Raw genomic sequence first — 17,570 nt, forward strand, 5'->3', positions numbered from 1 at the left:
AGACACGGGAGTTTTTCTCTCTTGCTCTAATTGCCTCACTTAGCTGCTGCATGGCACGACCTTCGACCCTTTTCGGTCGCGTTCGTTCTCTTTTCTCAACCCACCCCTTCCCCTCTCTATCCGTGTCACGCAGACACCTTTGTCCGGGCGTATTCATTCCACGCATACCCATAATATCAACCGATATGCCATTTGATATTAAACGCCTGCAATAGACCTTTCTATAAAAGATTCGTACGCGTTTAAACTGTTTTTTCGACGTCACACACGGCCAATTTCACAAAACAATATTAAGAAATTACCGGTACTTTTATATTTCTCAGCAAACGTCATTTAAAAATTGTTTTTATTATCTTATATTTGGTAATTTTAACAATTTTACGTTTAATTAACCGATGAATAACAGAGCGTATTTTTGAGCGAAGCGAGCGTAGCTCTCTTAGCAGCGAGTTCTATGGGAAAGTTTTGTCTGTCCGTCCGTCCGTTCGTCCGTTAGTCCGTTAGTCCGTTAGTAAGTTTCAAAGGAGGGTGGGGGCGCAAGATAAAAATGCATGGTATGATCGAGCCACGGGTTGCGAGAGAGAGAGAAAGCGAGAGGGTAGGGGGGTGCTAGACGGGGATAGGAACGGTCATCCGTTAGTAAGTTTCAAAGGAGGGGGGGGCGGAAGAGAAAGAGGAATGGTATGAACCACGGGTTGCGAGAGTGAGAGAGAGAGAGAGAGCGAGAGGGTAGAGGGGGGGGGCGCTCGGCGGGGATAGGAGCGAGTTGTACGGGAACGTTTTGTAGATAAGTGGAGGGGGATGGGGGCTCTGATAATTCGCAGAAATTTCGCAATACCTCGAAAACATTCATTGATGAGGGGAATCCCTTCGAGGGTTTTTTTAATTGACATTATCTATATTTCCACCGATACTCGCGAGTATTTAAACGAGTTGCCACTTTGTGTGCTTGTTAATTTTCCAACATACTCAGGTCCGTCGTTATACAACAATCTGATACCGATCCCACCAGTCACCGTTTCGTTTAAATAGGGGGCGGCCACTTCTACTCGTAAGCAATTCCCACTGCAACTTGCTTACGCAATCAACATTCATCGTTCCCAGGGCTTAACACTTGAGCAAGCAGTTGTTGATCTCGGACCCTTCGAATTCGCTCTCGGCATGGCATACGTTGCCGTTTCGCGCGTAAAAACATTGGACGGCATAATTTTCGATCCCGGATTTAACGTTGAACGACTTTTGAAAGTCAATAGTAAGACCGGGCTAGCTTTCAAAAAAAAAGAACTGGAGAGGCTGAAACTACTATGATATGTATGTCATAAAAATTAAAGTTATTACCTTAATTTCTTTAAATGTGTGTTCAATATTTGAATTATTTATATTGTCGCTAGCTCGTTCCGCTCAGGTTTTTGTCAAAAATACCCATTGGGGTTTTGTGACGCCCTAGTTATAGTTGTCATCAAATCTCGAAGGTAAATATTGAATATTTTCTCTTTGTTAAATTACCCTGCGACCATCGATATATAAGAGTAAAACACAAGGAGAATACATACTAAGGTCGATGTAAATCATTCTTGCAAAAACAGTTTTCCTTTCCCCACCCCCGAACTCAATCTTTTATAGAATGGTCTATTTCCAATCAATCTTAACTTCGTAATGACAATTAATAAAGCGCAAGGGCAGTCACTTAAAACTGCGGGAAACCCATGCTTTAGGCGGCGTGCTCAAGAGTTGGAGCTGCAAATAACCTGTACATACTAACTCGGAGAAACTAAAAATATTGTGTACAAAAACGCTTTATCATAATTAAATCTTAAACTAATCAAAGAAATCAGATATATGTTAATATTACAAGATATGATTTTCTGCACTATTAAACGTTTGCAATTTAAAAAATTCCTATTTACTATTTAAAAGTAATTTAATTTGCATATTTCAAGTAAAGTTCATTTTGTTCCCGTTTTCTAAACCCCAATTTACTCAACTAGCTGAAAGCCCGGCCGGCGGCCGGGCTTCTCAACTAGTGTTTGTATATATATATGTATATATATTGGTTTGTTACCTTCTATGCACGCCCAAGATAATTGTCCGATTCACACGAAATTTGGCCTGTGGCATTGTGGCCCCTGCCGTCCGGTTATAGGGTTGTCTTGGGATTGCTAACCTTCGTAGTTTTTGACCACGGGACCAATAACTGGTGACCACAAGACCGAAACCCCTGACCTCACGCTGTCAAGAGATGCGGGTGTTAAGAGACACGGGAGTTTATATCTCTGGCTCTAATTGCCTCAATTAGCTGCTGCATGGCACGACCTTCGACCCTTTTCGCTAGCGTTCGTTATCTTTTCTCAGCCCCCGCCCCTCCCCTCTCTATATGTGTCACGCAGACACTTTTGCCTGGGCCGTATTCATTCCACGCATACCCATAATACCAACCGATATGCCATTTGATTTAGAAAACCCATGCATTATGTGGCGTACTCAAGAGTTGGAGCTGCAAATAACCTGTACATACTTACTCCAAACGGAGAAACTAAACATATTGTGTACAAAAAAGCTTTATCGTAATTACATCTTAAACTAATCAAAGAAATCAAATATATGTTACAAGATATGATATTTTGCACTATTAAACGTTTGCAATTTAAAAAAATTCTTATTTACTATTTCAAAATAATATAAATTGCATATTTAATGTAAAGTGCATTTTGTTCCCGTTTAATAAACCCCAATTTACTCAACTAGCTGAAAAGCCCGGCCGAATTGATTTTAAATAGTAAATAGGCATTTTTTTAAATTGCAAACGTTTATTAGTGTAATATTAACATATATTTGATTTCGTTGATTAGTTTAAGATGTAATTATGATAAAGCGTTTTTGTACACAATATTTTTAGTTTATCCGTTACGAGTAAGTATGTACAGGTTATTTGCAGCTCCAACTCTTGAGCACGCCACATAAAGCATGGGTTTTCTAAATGAATTCCCGCAGTTTTAAGTGACTGTCCTTGCGCTTTATTAATTGTCATTGCGAAGCTAAGATTGATTGGAAACCGGCCGGAGCAGTAAAGTGCATTTTGTTCTCGTTTTCTAAACCCCAATTTACTCAACTAGCTGAAAGCACGGCCGGAGGCCGGGCTTCTCAGCTAGTGTAGAATAAATATTTAGCGTGAAAAACTTTAAACTATATATTCCCTTTTTGTTAAACTATTCAGTATTTATAGTTGTAACCATATTATTTTAACCAATATTTAATCGCATAATTAAACTGTTTATTTTTCAATTCACATTATCGTCGGATTAGTCTTATGTCTCAAGCGCATACAGCGGGAACAAAAGTTAATCAAAGTCACGACACCTAAAAACTGTTCGAAAAATCCTACAAAAGGTTGAGGAAACTTGTGGAGCACAAATACTTTGCAAAGATCGTTGGGCCCAAGATGACAGTTTGCGCAATGTCACGGAAGCCCTTGGATCCAGGCTGGTAGTTGAGCTTTTGTTTTTTGACGATACGATCCCATTCTCAGTCCCAGAGCACTAAAAATTAAATTTGAAACCTTATTTGCGGCGATATTTATGTACATGGGTATAATAAAAGTTGGCCCATGCATTCGAAAATGAATTTAAAGTTTGATAAGCAAACTGGTCAAATTTATATCAATCGAAGTTGGCCCATTCTTTCGAAAATGAATTTAAAGTTTGATAAGCAAACTGGTCAAATTTATATCAATCGAAGTTGGCCCATTCATTCGAAAATTAATTTAAAGTTTGATAAGCAAACTGGTCAAATTTATATTAATCGAAGTTGGCCCATTCTTTCGAAAATGAATTTAAAGTTTGATAAGCAAACTGGTAAAATTTATATCAATCGAAGTTGGCCCATTCATTCGAAAATGAATTTAAAGTTTGATAAGCAAACTGGTCAAATTTATATTAATCGAAGTTGGCCCATTCTTTCGAAAATGAATTTAAAGTTTGATAAGCAAACTGGTCAAATTTATATTAATCGAAGTTGGCCCATTCTTTCGAAAATGAATTTAAAGTTTGATAAGCAAACTGGTCAAATTTATATCAAGTAAAGGAACCGCAATTTAAGCTCTTGGTTTAGTTCGTATTTAGTACATCTGAAGTAAACGTGTAATCTACGATACTTTTGTAATAAAACTTGATGGTACCATATAACTCCATTTATTTCGGTTTCGTGAAATTCTACCCAATTCGAATAAAACTAGTACGTCGACTATCTGTCCCTTTTTATCCGTAATATTTAAAATAATAAACATGATTTTTAATAAACGACCCTTTATAACTACGATTTTTTAGAGTGTTCCACCGGAATTTAACTAAGTATACGTTCACGAATTCTTAATTGCAAGTTCATAAGTTATAAAAAATTACCACCACTTGAATATTATTCAAGGACATATTTAATTATCTTCTGAAAGTTACAGTTTCTATTCCTTTACTATTTTTTTCTTAAGGGGGAACCCTATGAATGTTTAATACCTAATAAAAGCACTAGAATTTAATTTTGCCTTAGCTTCACGCTGTATTAAACGCCGCACTAAAATGAAGTAAATGTAATCGAGTCGAAATATTTTCAACGTATATTATATTTTTTACGATAACGGCTGTAAAACAATTCTGGCTATTTCTGTGTGCCTGTTTTCTACGTTGTTTCTTACCGGAAACGGAAAATCCACGGGTTATATTGGTATGCGGGTTATCTAAGAACGCTGGTAAATGCGTGAAAATACGGTTATACTGTGCTGACCGAATGTTTTGTAACCAGTAGTGAAACATTCATGTTTCACGTTAATTTAAAAAATTGAACTTCAACAACGCATTTATAGCCGTCAGAACGGTTCTGACGGCTAAAAATGCGTTGTTGAAATTTTGAGTTCAGAAATTCAGCATTCAGCAAAATAGTCAAAAAGTTCAGACAGTTCAGAAATTCAGCATTCAGCCAAATAGTCAAAAAGTTCAGACAGAACCGTTCTGACGGCTATAAATGCGTTGTTGAAATTTTGAGTTCAGAAATTCAGCATTCAGCAAAATAGTCAAAAGGTTCAGACAGTTCAGAAATTCAGCATTCAGCAAAATAGTCAAAAGGTTCAGACCGTTCAGAAATTCAGCATTCAGCCAAATAGTCAAAAAATTCAGACAGAACCGTTCTGACGGCTATAAATGTGTTATTGAAATTTTGAGTTCAGAAATTCAGCATTCAGCAAAATAGTCAAAAGGTTCAGACAGTTCAGAAATTCAGCATTCAGCAAAATAATTAAAAAGTTCAGACAGAACCGTTTTGACGGCTATAAATGTGTTGTTGAAATTTTGAGTTCAGAAATTCAGCATTCAGCAAAATAGTCAAAAAGTTCAGACAGTTCAGAAATTCAGCATTTAGCCAAATAGTCAAAAGTTCAGACAGAACCGTTCTGACGGCTATAAATGTGTTGTTGAAATTTTGAGTTCAGAAATTCAGCATTCAGCAAAATAGTCAAAAGGTTCAGACAGTTCAGAAATTCAGCATTCAGCAAAATAATTAAAAAGTTCAGACAGAACCGTTCTGACGGCTATAAATGTGTTGTTGAAATTTTGAGTTCAGAAATTCAGCATTCAGCAAAATAGTCAAAAAGTTTAGACAGTTCAGAAATTCAGCATTTAGCCAAATAGTCAAAAAGTTCAGAGAGAACCGTTCTGACGGCTATGAATGTGTTGTTGAAATTTTGAGTTAAGAAATCCAGCATTCAGGAAAATAGTCAAAACGTTCAGACAGTTCAGTAATTCAGCATTCAGCAAAATAATCAAAACGTTCAGGCAGAACCGTTTTGATGGCTATAAATGCGTTGTTGAAATTTTGAGTTCAGAAATTCAGCATTCAGCAAAATAGTCAAAAAGTTCAGACAGAACCGTTCTGACGGCTATAAATGCGTTGTTGAAATTTTGAGTTCAGAAATTCAGCATTCAGCAAAATAGTCAAAAAGTTCAGATAATAGGATTTATAGAAGGTTTCCTTCTAAATTCAGCAGTTCAGACAGTTCAGAAATTAAGCAAAATAGTCAATCCCCGAAAGGCGAGTCGTAGTACTCTTTGCCAAAGGTAACGTCGAAAAATGGCTTACCGTGGTCCTCAACCAGCAATTGGTGATCAGTGACAGCCCACAAAATTTTGATAAAGTCTTCGTCTTCGATGGCAGATATCCATTGTTGAAAAATTCTGGTACATATTTCCGAACACACCTTGAATACGTTATCAGATTTTCATAAAAAAACATTTTTTGGGTCGATCGTGGAAAACTATGAAAATGCGGCACTGAAGTCCACGGAAACCCAATTCGAATAAAACTAGTACGTCAACTACTCTGCATTGTTTAACGAAATATGCAACAGAATGAGCACTTTTAAATAGCAAGGCGTGTCGTAGGGCAAATTTCGTGAACGTGCTGAATTTGCCGTTTGAGGAAGTGACCTAGATCTAGAAATTGATCTACTTGAATTCCGTCACATATTCCACGTAATGTTTCTTTCGTATGTTTTAAATTTTCCTCCACATATTCCATCATTTCGAACGACCAATAAACAATTTCAAATCTTTCTATACGTCTTATGAGTTGAAGTTCAAACACACTGTTATTGTAGTTCGTTTGTCCAGGGTTCATTTATCTCCAGCGCGGAGGAATCAAATCAAGTTAAACATACAATCGAGTCGATAGCGTTTTTGAAAACGCAGGTTGCCAGTGGTTACATAATTTAAAGAAGACACTGTTTCGTCTAATTGTCAACGATCCGTCCAGGCTATATTATCTACCACGTCCTTGATAAGCTATGGGTCTATTTTAAAGGTCCAGTTTCAGTATTACTGAAATTTGGTGTACCAATAGCGTATCTCTTCTAATCACTATGTTGAGATGATTTTTAGGATTGCTTCTAGCCCCCCCCCCCCCCTCACGCTACCAGAGTGAGTTCCTTTCCTCTAAATTAAAACCAAATAGGCTTAGATGTTTCGATTTCTGACGCTATTGAAGCACACGCCGGTTCAGTTATCGTTCCCACCCTTTCAGGCCAGGGGAAATTTCGATCATGATGGATGGTCTCAACTTGGACGAATAATTACTGGACCCGAAACCAAATGGCGCGCTTGGTGCTTTTACGGCAGCGCCGCTTGTAGCGCCGTAGTGTCCAGCATTGAAAAGATTTATATCCAAATAATAAACACGTGCCCAATATTAGCGGACGACGTTAGGCCTAGCGTTCTTAGCTCGTTATGGTCGTCAAAGCTTACACCTTTATTTCCATTTTGATGAGGCATTTTTAAATTTATATCTTATTAAACCTTCACGCTAACTATATATATAAAAACATTAAAGCGAACTTACTATTTAAATTAATTAAATCATTACCCTTCCATTTGCATTATCTTAATTATTACTGAATAATAATATTAAAATTACAAAAGCCCTACTTCTATTAAAAAGAGCAGAGCAGACGACGGAACGCAGGTCATCTGACAATTTTACGCACGTGTTTTGTATTTGGATATAAATATTTCGCGATTCTCTCGGTAGGAGCGCTGACGGGTGATGCAATTTGTGGAACCGTGGATTTTACTTAGGTTTCGAGTCCAGTAATTTTTCGTCCAAGGTCTCAACATGGCACTCTCCCGACGGAAAAAGTAATTACACTGTGTTATATCGCGGTTGGCAAGATAAGAAAAGACGAGCGATCACGTATTTTTTATCACATGTAAATCAGTTATGTTTTATCGCAATGTATATAAACCAATAGTCCGTGTTGACTGACATGCAGTTTTGCCCCGACATTCATTGTACTCGGTTATCTTTAGATTGTAAATAAACTATGTAAATATCCTATCATGTGCTTGCTGTTGCTTTCATCCCACGATATATCAATGGCGACGGGAATCGGATACGAATAACTGCTACTACCACGTGGGATTCAACTACTTGCTACTATCGTACGTACTACTGCTTTTCTTCCTGCTTTACGTGATGCCTTCCACGGGAGTATTTCAGCAATTCGACGACATCGAAGAATCATGGTCTCTATATGCGGAGCGAATGACGCATTATTTCATTGCTAATGACATAACGGATGCGGTAAAAAAACGAGCAACGTTCTTAACATTACTGGGTCCCAAAACGTATGCCTGTCTCAAGAATCTAATAAGTCCTCTGCAACCCACGGATAAGACGTGCGAAGAATTGATCACAGCTCTCAGCGACCATTACAGTCCGGCTCCTTCACAGATTACGGAACGGCTCAATTTTCATCAACGTAACCGAGCGCCTGGAGAAAACGTTGCCACGTACGTAGCAAAATTGCGTCAACTTGCCTTACATTGCAATTTCGGGACGAACTTGGACGATCAGCTTCGAGATCGGCTAGTGGGAGGAATCCTGAATGAATCCATTCAATCTCGACTGCTATCTGAGCCAGCTTCAGACCTCACTCTCAAGAAAGCCATCGAAATTGCGGTCAACATGGAAGCCACTGCCAAAAATGTACTTGATCTCAATTCAAATGCCAAACCAGTTCCTACGCTGAGAGACGACTCCATGAACGTGATGAAGTCAAGAGACCATCGATCCAGAAAGTTTACCAGTACTAGGGGTGGACGGAACCCCAGAGGTTCACAGAATGATGATCGACAGGGTTCGAAATCCAACAGGTTCGATCAGAGCTGTTATCGTTGCGGTAGTGTTGACCATTTGGCCGACAAGTGCAGTTTTAAAAACACTATCTGCAATTACTGCAAGAAAACTGGTCACATTGCGAGGGTATGCTTGTCCGCTGGGCGAGACAAAAAGAAAAAACCCAATCGACCGGAAGAACGTGATGGTCGCCGTAACTCCCGAATTCAATTTCTTTATGAACCTGACGAACAGCATGGCAACCAAAATCACCCAACCGAGTATGATGGCATTTTCCAATTGAAAACACTTGAGCCTGCACCAAAGCCATACATCTATGAATTTCTAATCAATAACGAGAAACTACTCATGGAACACGATTCTGGAGCAGCGTACACTGTCATTTCGTTTAAAACGTACAATCGCTTACGCGAGAGAACTTCACTTCAAGATTTACGACCAGCGGGAAAAGATTTGCAGCAGTTCAATGGCGCCAGAGTTCATGTCAAAGGATACGTTCAGGTCAGAGTTTCGTACCAAAATATCACTAAAACTTTACCAATTGTAGTTGTGGAGCTCGACGGAGCAAGTCTGTGCGGTCGCAATTGGATCAACGCATTCCATTTGACGTTACAACCGACCATGGACATAAGCACCTCTGTATGCCACCTGACTGCGGAATCCCGCCTGCAAGAAATTCTTAACAACAACCAACAGCTGTTCTCACCCGGGTTGGGACTAATAAAAGACACCCAAGTTCACCTTCATCGTAAGCCTGACGTTAAACCTCGATTCTACCAAGCCCGCTCTGTTCCGTTTGCATACCGCGACAAAGTCATGGCGGAACTCGATCGACTCAAGCGAGAAGGGATACTGGAGCCGGTTACCATCTCGGAGTGGGCGGCGCCAATTGTCCCCATACTGAAAAGCGATGACACGATTCGTATTTGCGGGGATTTCAAACTCACTGCCAACCCGGCCACGTCAACAGAACAGTATCCTTTACCCAAGATAAGTGACCTCTTTGCAAATCTTAATGGCGGGACAAAGTTCTCCAAAATCGACTTAAAGGATGCGTACAACCAATTGGAGCTCGACCCAGAGTCCCGAGACCTCGTTGTCGTGAATACGCAGCAAGGGCTCCTCCGCTACACCAGATTGCCTTTTGGGGTATCCTCCGCAGCTGCCGTTTTTCAACGTCAAATTGAGAAGGTACTTAATGGCATCCAAGGAGTGAGCGTTTTTCAGGACGATATCCTCTTGACGGGACGATCGGATGATGCACATTTGGTAACTTTGGAAGCAGTGCTCGCACGTTTGAAGAACGCAGGAGTCAAATTGCGAAGAAGCAAATGCCAGTTCCTCGTGGATTCCGTGGAGTACCTTGGACACGTTCTTGACGCCGAGGGTCTGCATCCGACCACAAAGAATTTACAGCCGATCTTGGAAGCACCGGAGCCTTCCAACGTTTCCGAGTTAAAATCGTTTCTTGGCCTTGTCACTTATTATGCCAAATTTATTCCGCACATGTCAGAATTATTGAATCCTCTTTACAAACTACTTAAAACCGACACTCATTGGAAATGGGACAACTCGGCGAAAGCATCCTTCCTACGAGCCAAGCAAATCCTCACCTCCTCTTCCGTTCTTGTCCACTACGACCAACAAAAGCCGATCACATTGGCATGTGATGCGTCACCTTCAGGCTTGGGAGCAGTACTATCACATGTTGAAGATACTGGCGTGGACCGTCCAATTGCGTTTGCTTCTCGCACATTGACCCCGGCGGAACGGAACTACAGCCAAATAGAGAGGGAGGCTTTGGGATTAGTCTTCGGAGTAACCAAGTTTCGAGACTACCTCCTGGGACGACGATTCACGCTACTCACTGACCATAACCCACTAACAAAATTACTCTCTGCAGACAATCAGACCCCAACAACAGCCGCAGCACGAATCCAGCGATGGGCCATTATACTGGGAGCCTATGATTACGAGATCAAACATCGTCCAGGCTCCAAGAACTGCAATGCGGACGCTCTTAGCCGCTTACCTCTGCCCAGTCCGACGACCACTTGTGAACCACCACCACCTAAAGAACAAGTTCTTTTATTGGACGCCTTTTGCTCTGGTCCCATCACTTCCACGGACATTCGACAAGCTATCGTTTCAGACCAGTTCTTGTCTCGCATAGTCCACTACATCAGAGAAGGATGGCCTCGGGCTTGCCCTTCTCCAGAACTTCAACCATTCTTCCACAGACGGCTGGAACTCGCAGTAGACGACGGACTGATCGTGTGGCACAACCGGATGTTCATTCCAAGTCCCTTCAGATCAAAAATTCTGTGTGATGCCCATGAAGGTCATATGGGAGTCACCAAAACCAAAAGATTAGTCCGATCCACGGTCTGGTGGCCGGGTCTCGACTCAGACGTCGAGAAGATCGTAGCCACTTGTGCTAAATGTCAACAAGCCGCCTCTATGCCTCCTCGAACCCAAACTCCCTGGCCGATGACATCAAAACCGATGGAGAGAGTTCACGTAGACTATCTCGGACCAATTTCAAACAAGATGATACTAATATTTCAAGACACCTACTCGAACTGGATTGAAGCGTATCCCACAGATGGTTCCACCTCTCAAGTTTCGGTGGAGATCCTACGGGACATTTTTTCTCGACATGGATTACCGCAATGCCTGGTTACGGACAATGGGACTACATTTACTGGTGAAGAATTTTGCCAATTCACCAGAGCCAACGGAATTCGTCACTTAACCATAGCGCCGTATCATCCCAACTCAAACGGATTTGCCGAGAAAGCGGTTTCCACCGTGAAGCACGGCCTGTTGAAGATCACAGAAGGTACACTGAAAAATCGCTTATCTAAAATCCTTTTTAGTCACAGACGTACGCCGAACAGCGAAGGATACTCGCCTTCTTACCTATTCCTGAACCGTGAGCTAAGAAGCACATTCGACCTTCTAAAACCTGGCACACAACGTCGAAGTGTGAATGACACAAAAGACTTGGCCGTGAACTCTACCTTCAGCCAAGGAGATTCAGTTTGGATCAGGAACTACGGCAAGGGTCCCAAATGGTATGAAGGTTTAGTGTCATCAAAGATTGGAAACACGATGCTTTTCGTTTCTACGCCAATCGGTACGATGCGACGTCACGTAGATCAGATTCGACCACGAACCAACGCCTCCGCAAAGAATACCTCAAAGGAAGATTTTCATACCAACGAACAAGTTGCTAGAAACAGCCCCATGGTCAAGCCCGGTCAAATTTCACTCGAAGATCATTCTCAGTTGACTAACCCTAATAAACCGGCCACGGCTTCAGAGACACCTAGTCAGACGGTTCCAAGACGTTCATCCAGAATCAAACAAAAACCTCAGCGATTGATCCTGTGAGGCCGCTCGAATCTTTAACCGGGAGGAAGATGTTATATCGCGGTTGGCAAGATAAGAAAAGACGAGCGATCACGTATTTTTTATCACATGTAAATCAGTTATGTTTTATCGCAATGTATATAAACCAATAGTCCGTGTTGACTGACATGCAGTTTTGCCCCGACATTCATTGTACTCGGTTATCTTTAGATTGTAAATAAACTATGTAAATATCCTATCATGTGCTTGCTGTTGCTTTCATCCCACGATATATCACACTGTTAATACAGATTTAAATAGGACACTTTTTTTATGTAAAATAATATATTATTTACTACCACAACGACTATAGGTGGCTTGTAATCACCCTTATTAGGTGCCGTACTTATCAGCGTTAGCAGGTTCTGAAAATCAAATTATAGTCAGAAAATACAAATTGACGGTAAGTTCGAATTTTGCGGTAGAACTTAACCGAAGTTATATTTATGAGATAATAGAGTTTAAATCACCTTGAGCCTACTGAAAATCAGCTTGATTAATACCAAAATAATTAAAAGTTAGTTTTAACCGGTTTTAGGGGCTAATTTGATAATTATCGTATTACGCTATTTAAATTATCGTATTACGCTACTGAAGTTATTGAATTACGCTACTGAAATAATCATATTAGGCTACTGAAATTATCGTATAATGCTTTTGAAATTATACTATTACGCTACAGAAATTATCGTTTTACGCTATTGAAATTATCGTATTACGCCATTAGAATTATCGTGCTGCCTAAACATTGGCTCAATATTACCGACTTGCACTATTATCGTAAATTTGGCGGTTTTCGCTTATAGAGTTGGGTATCGAGAAACCAAAATGTTTTCGTTGAGTAGTCGAATTGTCAACAAAACGTTCGGCAAATTTGATCTAGAGTATTTTTACTTGGTTAATCGATTAGGTAAGACAATTATATAAGGTTTTTGCGAGTAATTAGTAATAAATAACTATTGATCAGAGTTATAATCAATATTATATTATAAAAATAGAAATGTCTATTGGTATACCGTCAACGGTTTAAAGTTAATAGTTATTATAGTTTTATTACATATTTGTTATACATTTTTATTTCATTTAGCGAGAACGCGTAACAGAAAACTAACGAACATTCTACGATAACATTGTCCCTTGCTGCAATGGTGTTATACTTCTCATAAAAGAAACGACCTAAAAATATGTCTGTGGCTTTATCTGGACAATGCAAAAGTCGGATATTTTCCCCAAGTGCTCTGAAATAAGTTTAAAAATGGGAAAATAATTTTGTATTTGCATTCGCTGACTGAAGAATTATAACTTATAAGTATAAAATAATATAAATAACAATAAATAATAAAAAATTATAATATACTGGTTTAACTTTCCACTGCTAAATGAAAATGTAGGCTCTCAATTCCCTGAGTTTGAGAAGAATAATTTGATGGTTCTAGCAGAGAGTGTAAAGATTATGAGAGGCGTCTCTTCCTATTCCCGTAACGTTAAAATTTCGTACAAGATTTTGAGAGCGCGCGCCCATAGGAGAGGTTACGATACTATCCGACACACGATGTCGCTACTGGAATTTTTTTTAATTTTGTAAACATCCGGAAAGTATTTTTCATCAGTCATGACTGTTAAACATAGTTGAATTATGCTAATTTTAATTTAAAATTAATAAAATTCAATTCCATGAAAATAAAGAAACGTAAGTACAAGAAAGCGGACTATTTATAATATTTTGATACTAAAAGAATTAATTTGTTTGATTAACCAAGGAAATTCATTGGAAATTTTATGAAATGGCCGAGGCTTAACGAGAACAGAGCGGTATAAATTAAAATAATACGAGGAAACATTGAAGTTGGTAAAATGAGATTAATGTTGTATTTTTAACAGTTTCCTATCTATCTTTTCTGGGTTTTCATGTATTCATGGTTGATATCTTGTTTTTTAAGGGAACTATGTATGCAGATTTCTATGAAAAAAGATATCATGTTTTGGTATGCAGTTGCACATGGAGAATCTTCATTAGCTTTAAAACATTTCTTGTCAATTCTTTGAATGATGAATCTCTCCAAACGTCCTTTAATATTTGTCATGTGCGATAAAAGCTTAAAACTGGTGTCAAATACTTCATTTGTATCCATTACAAATTTGAAGAAACTATCAGTTGGTACGATGAGGCTGCCGAAAGAAGAATTCTTTGCTGTTTTGAAAGCTTTAAAGTAAAAGAGCAGATTTGTTGGGTCAACAATTGGATTATCTTTTTTGAGTTGACTTATGCAAGAAGAGCATTGAAGGTTTGAGTAGCAGCGGTGAATTAGATATCCTGAAATGTAACTAAGAACATTTTGTTTTAGCAGGTTTGGACTTTCAATAGAATTACAAAATTCTAAGTCTTCATCGGAACATTGCCCCTGGCTTTGCGAGACTACAAGATTTTCAAAATTGGAGAAATCTTCATCCGGTTCTGGAGCTGCAGTTTTAAAAGTGTCAATGTTTAAAATCATCAATGCAATTAGAATCCGGTGGTTTCAAGAGATTATTCACAGAGGTAGCCCGGTATGCAGCTCGAAATTGTTGTGGATTCGGATGATCACGGTTGCCTCCTTTCTGTCTTATAGATCCAAGAAAATTATCTACAAAAGCTTGGCTAATCCTGTCCGTTAATAAAAACTTAAAACCAAAATTATCCTTTAGATCTTCCCAGAGGAGTAGCAAGGCTTGAATTGAAATTACCATTTTCTGAAATTTCCAATGGTGAAGAGTCCTTAAAACTGAAAATTGTTGGCACAGCGGATGGTGTGAGCCTATTTTTAGTTCTAATATTCATGAAACTGGCATCAATGAAATGATTCGCGCAAATTCTATAGTTAACGTGTAAATATTCCGTAGTTTTATTTGTAAGCCCATCATTATTTACATTTTTCAGCCACAAAATAGAACTAAAATTTATATTAAGTTAATATGCCAATAAGCCTATCTAATGAAAATGCGAATTTACCAGTCTTTTTCCTTTGGAAACTTAAAAAAATATAAACAAGGATTTCTTGTTTTCGATATTTTACAATTTAAAACGGAACAATATACCCCAGACATACTAAATTATTTAAAAACCTTGTAAAACTAGCATTAAAAATCTGGAAAGTTTTTGCGTCTCTTTTAAACCTAACATCGAAACGCACGGGCTGTGAGAACGGCGCCACTGGTGGCGCCATCGCTCTTACGGTAGTAGTGGACATTATTGGGAAAAAAAAGTTAGTACGCTTTTTTGAAAGAGAGACGCCTCTCATAATCTTTACACTCTCTGGTTCTAGTATTCAATATTTTTATATTTCTTAGTTATTTACATGTGTTCTTGATTTTAATAGTTTATACTTGTAATATCTTTATATTTATATCACGTCTAATAACATTTATTATTTGTGGCTTGTAAAATGTAAATTTAAAGTTATCAATGAACTAAACAACAGATACACTAAGATACTATTAAGTTCTTAACTATGCCACTCAGGTCATCGTATTGATGATTGGTGTTCTACTGTAGGTTTTTATCAAATAGTCATAAAAAAATTACACCATGCCTTGGATAAGAGATTAAGATTCAGACTTTTATTTGACTATTTAAAGTTGATAAGAAGACATATTGACAAATAGAAAATTGCATTCCATTTAACAACTGGTATCCTTGGGACACCATGCATTAAAGATATCACGGTTTTCAAGTCTGGGCGGGTCACCAGAACAGTTCCTTTGGTTTACTCTCCCATATAGGCCATTTTCCCTCGTACCAACCATCCAAGTCTACGTAAGTTATTTTCCTAGAGCATGTCGATCAATATCAAACACTCATAGATGGCGCTAGCTACACAATATAAACACTCATAGATGGCGCCAGCTTCACATTTTAAACACTCATAGATGGCGCTAGCTACACAATAAAAACACTAATTTTCAAAAAATTTAAGAATTTCAAAAGGTGATTTTTTAATAATCACTATATGTATATCATTCTCCAAGAAGAAATGAACTTGTGTTACCGAACTTTTTAAAATTGGTATAATTTGGGTAATGTATAACTCTGGTTTCTCATATGCTAATCTGGGATATTTATCGTACATATTCCTATAGACAACACTTGGTGTTTTTCACAAGTTGATCTACTCTAGTATATTAGGTTCAATAAGTTCTGAAATAGTTAGCCGTGGAGATACAATATAAAAGGACCTATAACAATTTTAACATCGGAAGAAATTGCCAATGTATATAACGTGGCATTAATAAGACTAACTCCCTGGCCAACCTTTTAAGGTATTTTTATAATCTAATCCACTTTAGTAAGCCTTAGTTAATGCAAGATGGTTGATCTCTAATATGGCATGACATCACGGGGTGGCAGAGTGGTTAGCACTTTCGCCTTGCAGAAAGAGGAGCTGGGTTTGATCCAGGCAGCTTGTGGCACTGGGTGAAAATTTGGAACAACTCCTTTTGCGTTGAGTTTGCAAGTTCTCTCCCCACTGATTTAAGGGGGTTTTCCCCAAGCTCTTTGGTTTCCCCTTTCCCTTAAAACTTGTTGAGGTTAACCACCCTCCTACGCATTGTAACCCGCCCACCCGAATTAATGGCTTTAGAAGTCGCAGGATGACTAAGACCTAAGGTGGTGTCTTGGGTATTAGCCTAGCTGATTATTCTCTATCGGTTTTAATAAAGCGAAATCTACATTACCTGATTCATTCTGCGATTTTAGTAACGATAATACATTATACAAAGAATATTAAGTCGAATTATTGCTATAAATTTCATTTATTATCGATTTTATTATTAAACATCCTTACAGCGTTTAAAATTTTACTGTGGGCTTCGATTTTGTTTTCGTTTTTATAAATCGTTTACTTTACAATACGAATGATTATAGGGTGGTATCGTCCCAGTATGTATCTGATCGGAAAAGCAAAAATAATGCTTAGCCAAGCGTAAGGAACGCGTCCAGTCAGCATTGTGAAGCGCATCGAGAAAAGCGATATAGTGCAAGTGTACGCAAAGAGGTACAATTCCATCCGGTAAAGCCAGCAGCGACGTACACAGTCAAGTATATGCGATTTACGGCCACGAAATCTTATATCTCACGTAGATAAAATAGGGCCGACACCTTGATATCCCTTCGGTTATATCAGTAAATATTAATGTTAAGTATGGTTTTAATAATTTAAGGGACCCCAATGTTCGTGGTTTTATATTTCCGCCTGAAAATAGACATAAAGTTCCTTAATTTAAGTCCGATTTTCATGAAAGTTATATTTTTGAATAGCTGTGGTTTACCTAGAATTGCAATTACGTTGCTTAATTTTAATTCTAAGGTTTTTTGGACAGCGTATACGTATCCCCCTCAACTTCCAACATTGGTAATTCGCGTGGTTATAGAGACTATACGCGAATTTCTCTCTGGTATTTTCCAAGGCCGTTCTAATATGAACCAAAGTAACAAATAAGTGTGACACTTA

This window comes from Leiobunum rupestre, chromosome 3, assembly GCF_980474605.1.
Source record: "Leiobunum rupestre chromosome 3, qqLeiRupe1.1.hap1, whole genome shotgun sequence".
In the NCBI taxonomy this organism is placed as follows: domain Eukaryota; kingdom Metazoa; phylum Arthropoda; class Arachnida; order Opiliones; family Sclerosomatidae; genus Leiobunum; species Leiobunum rupestre.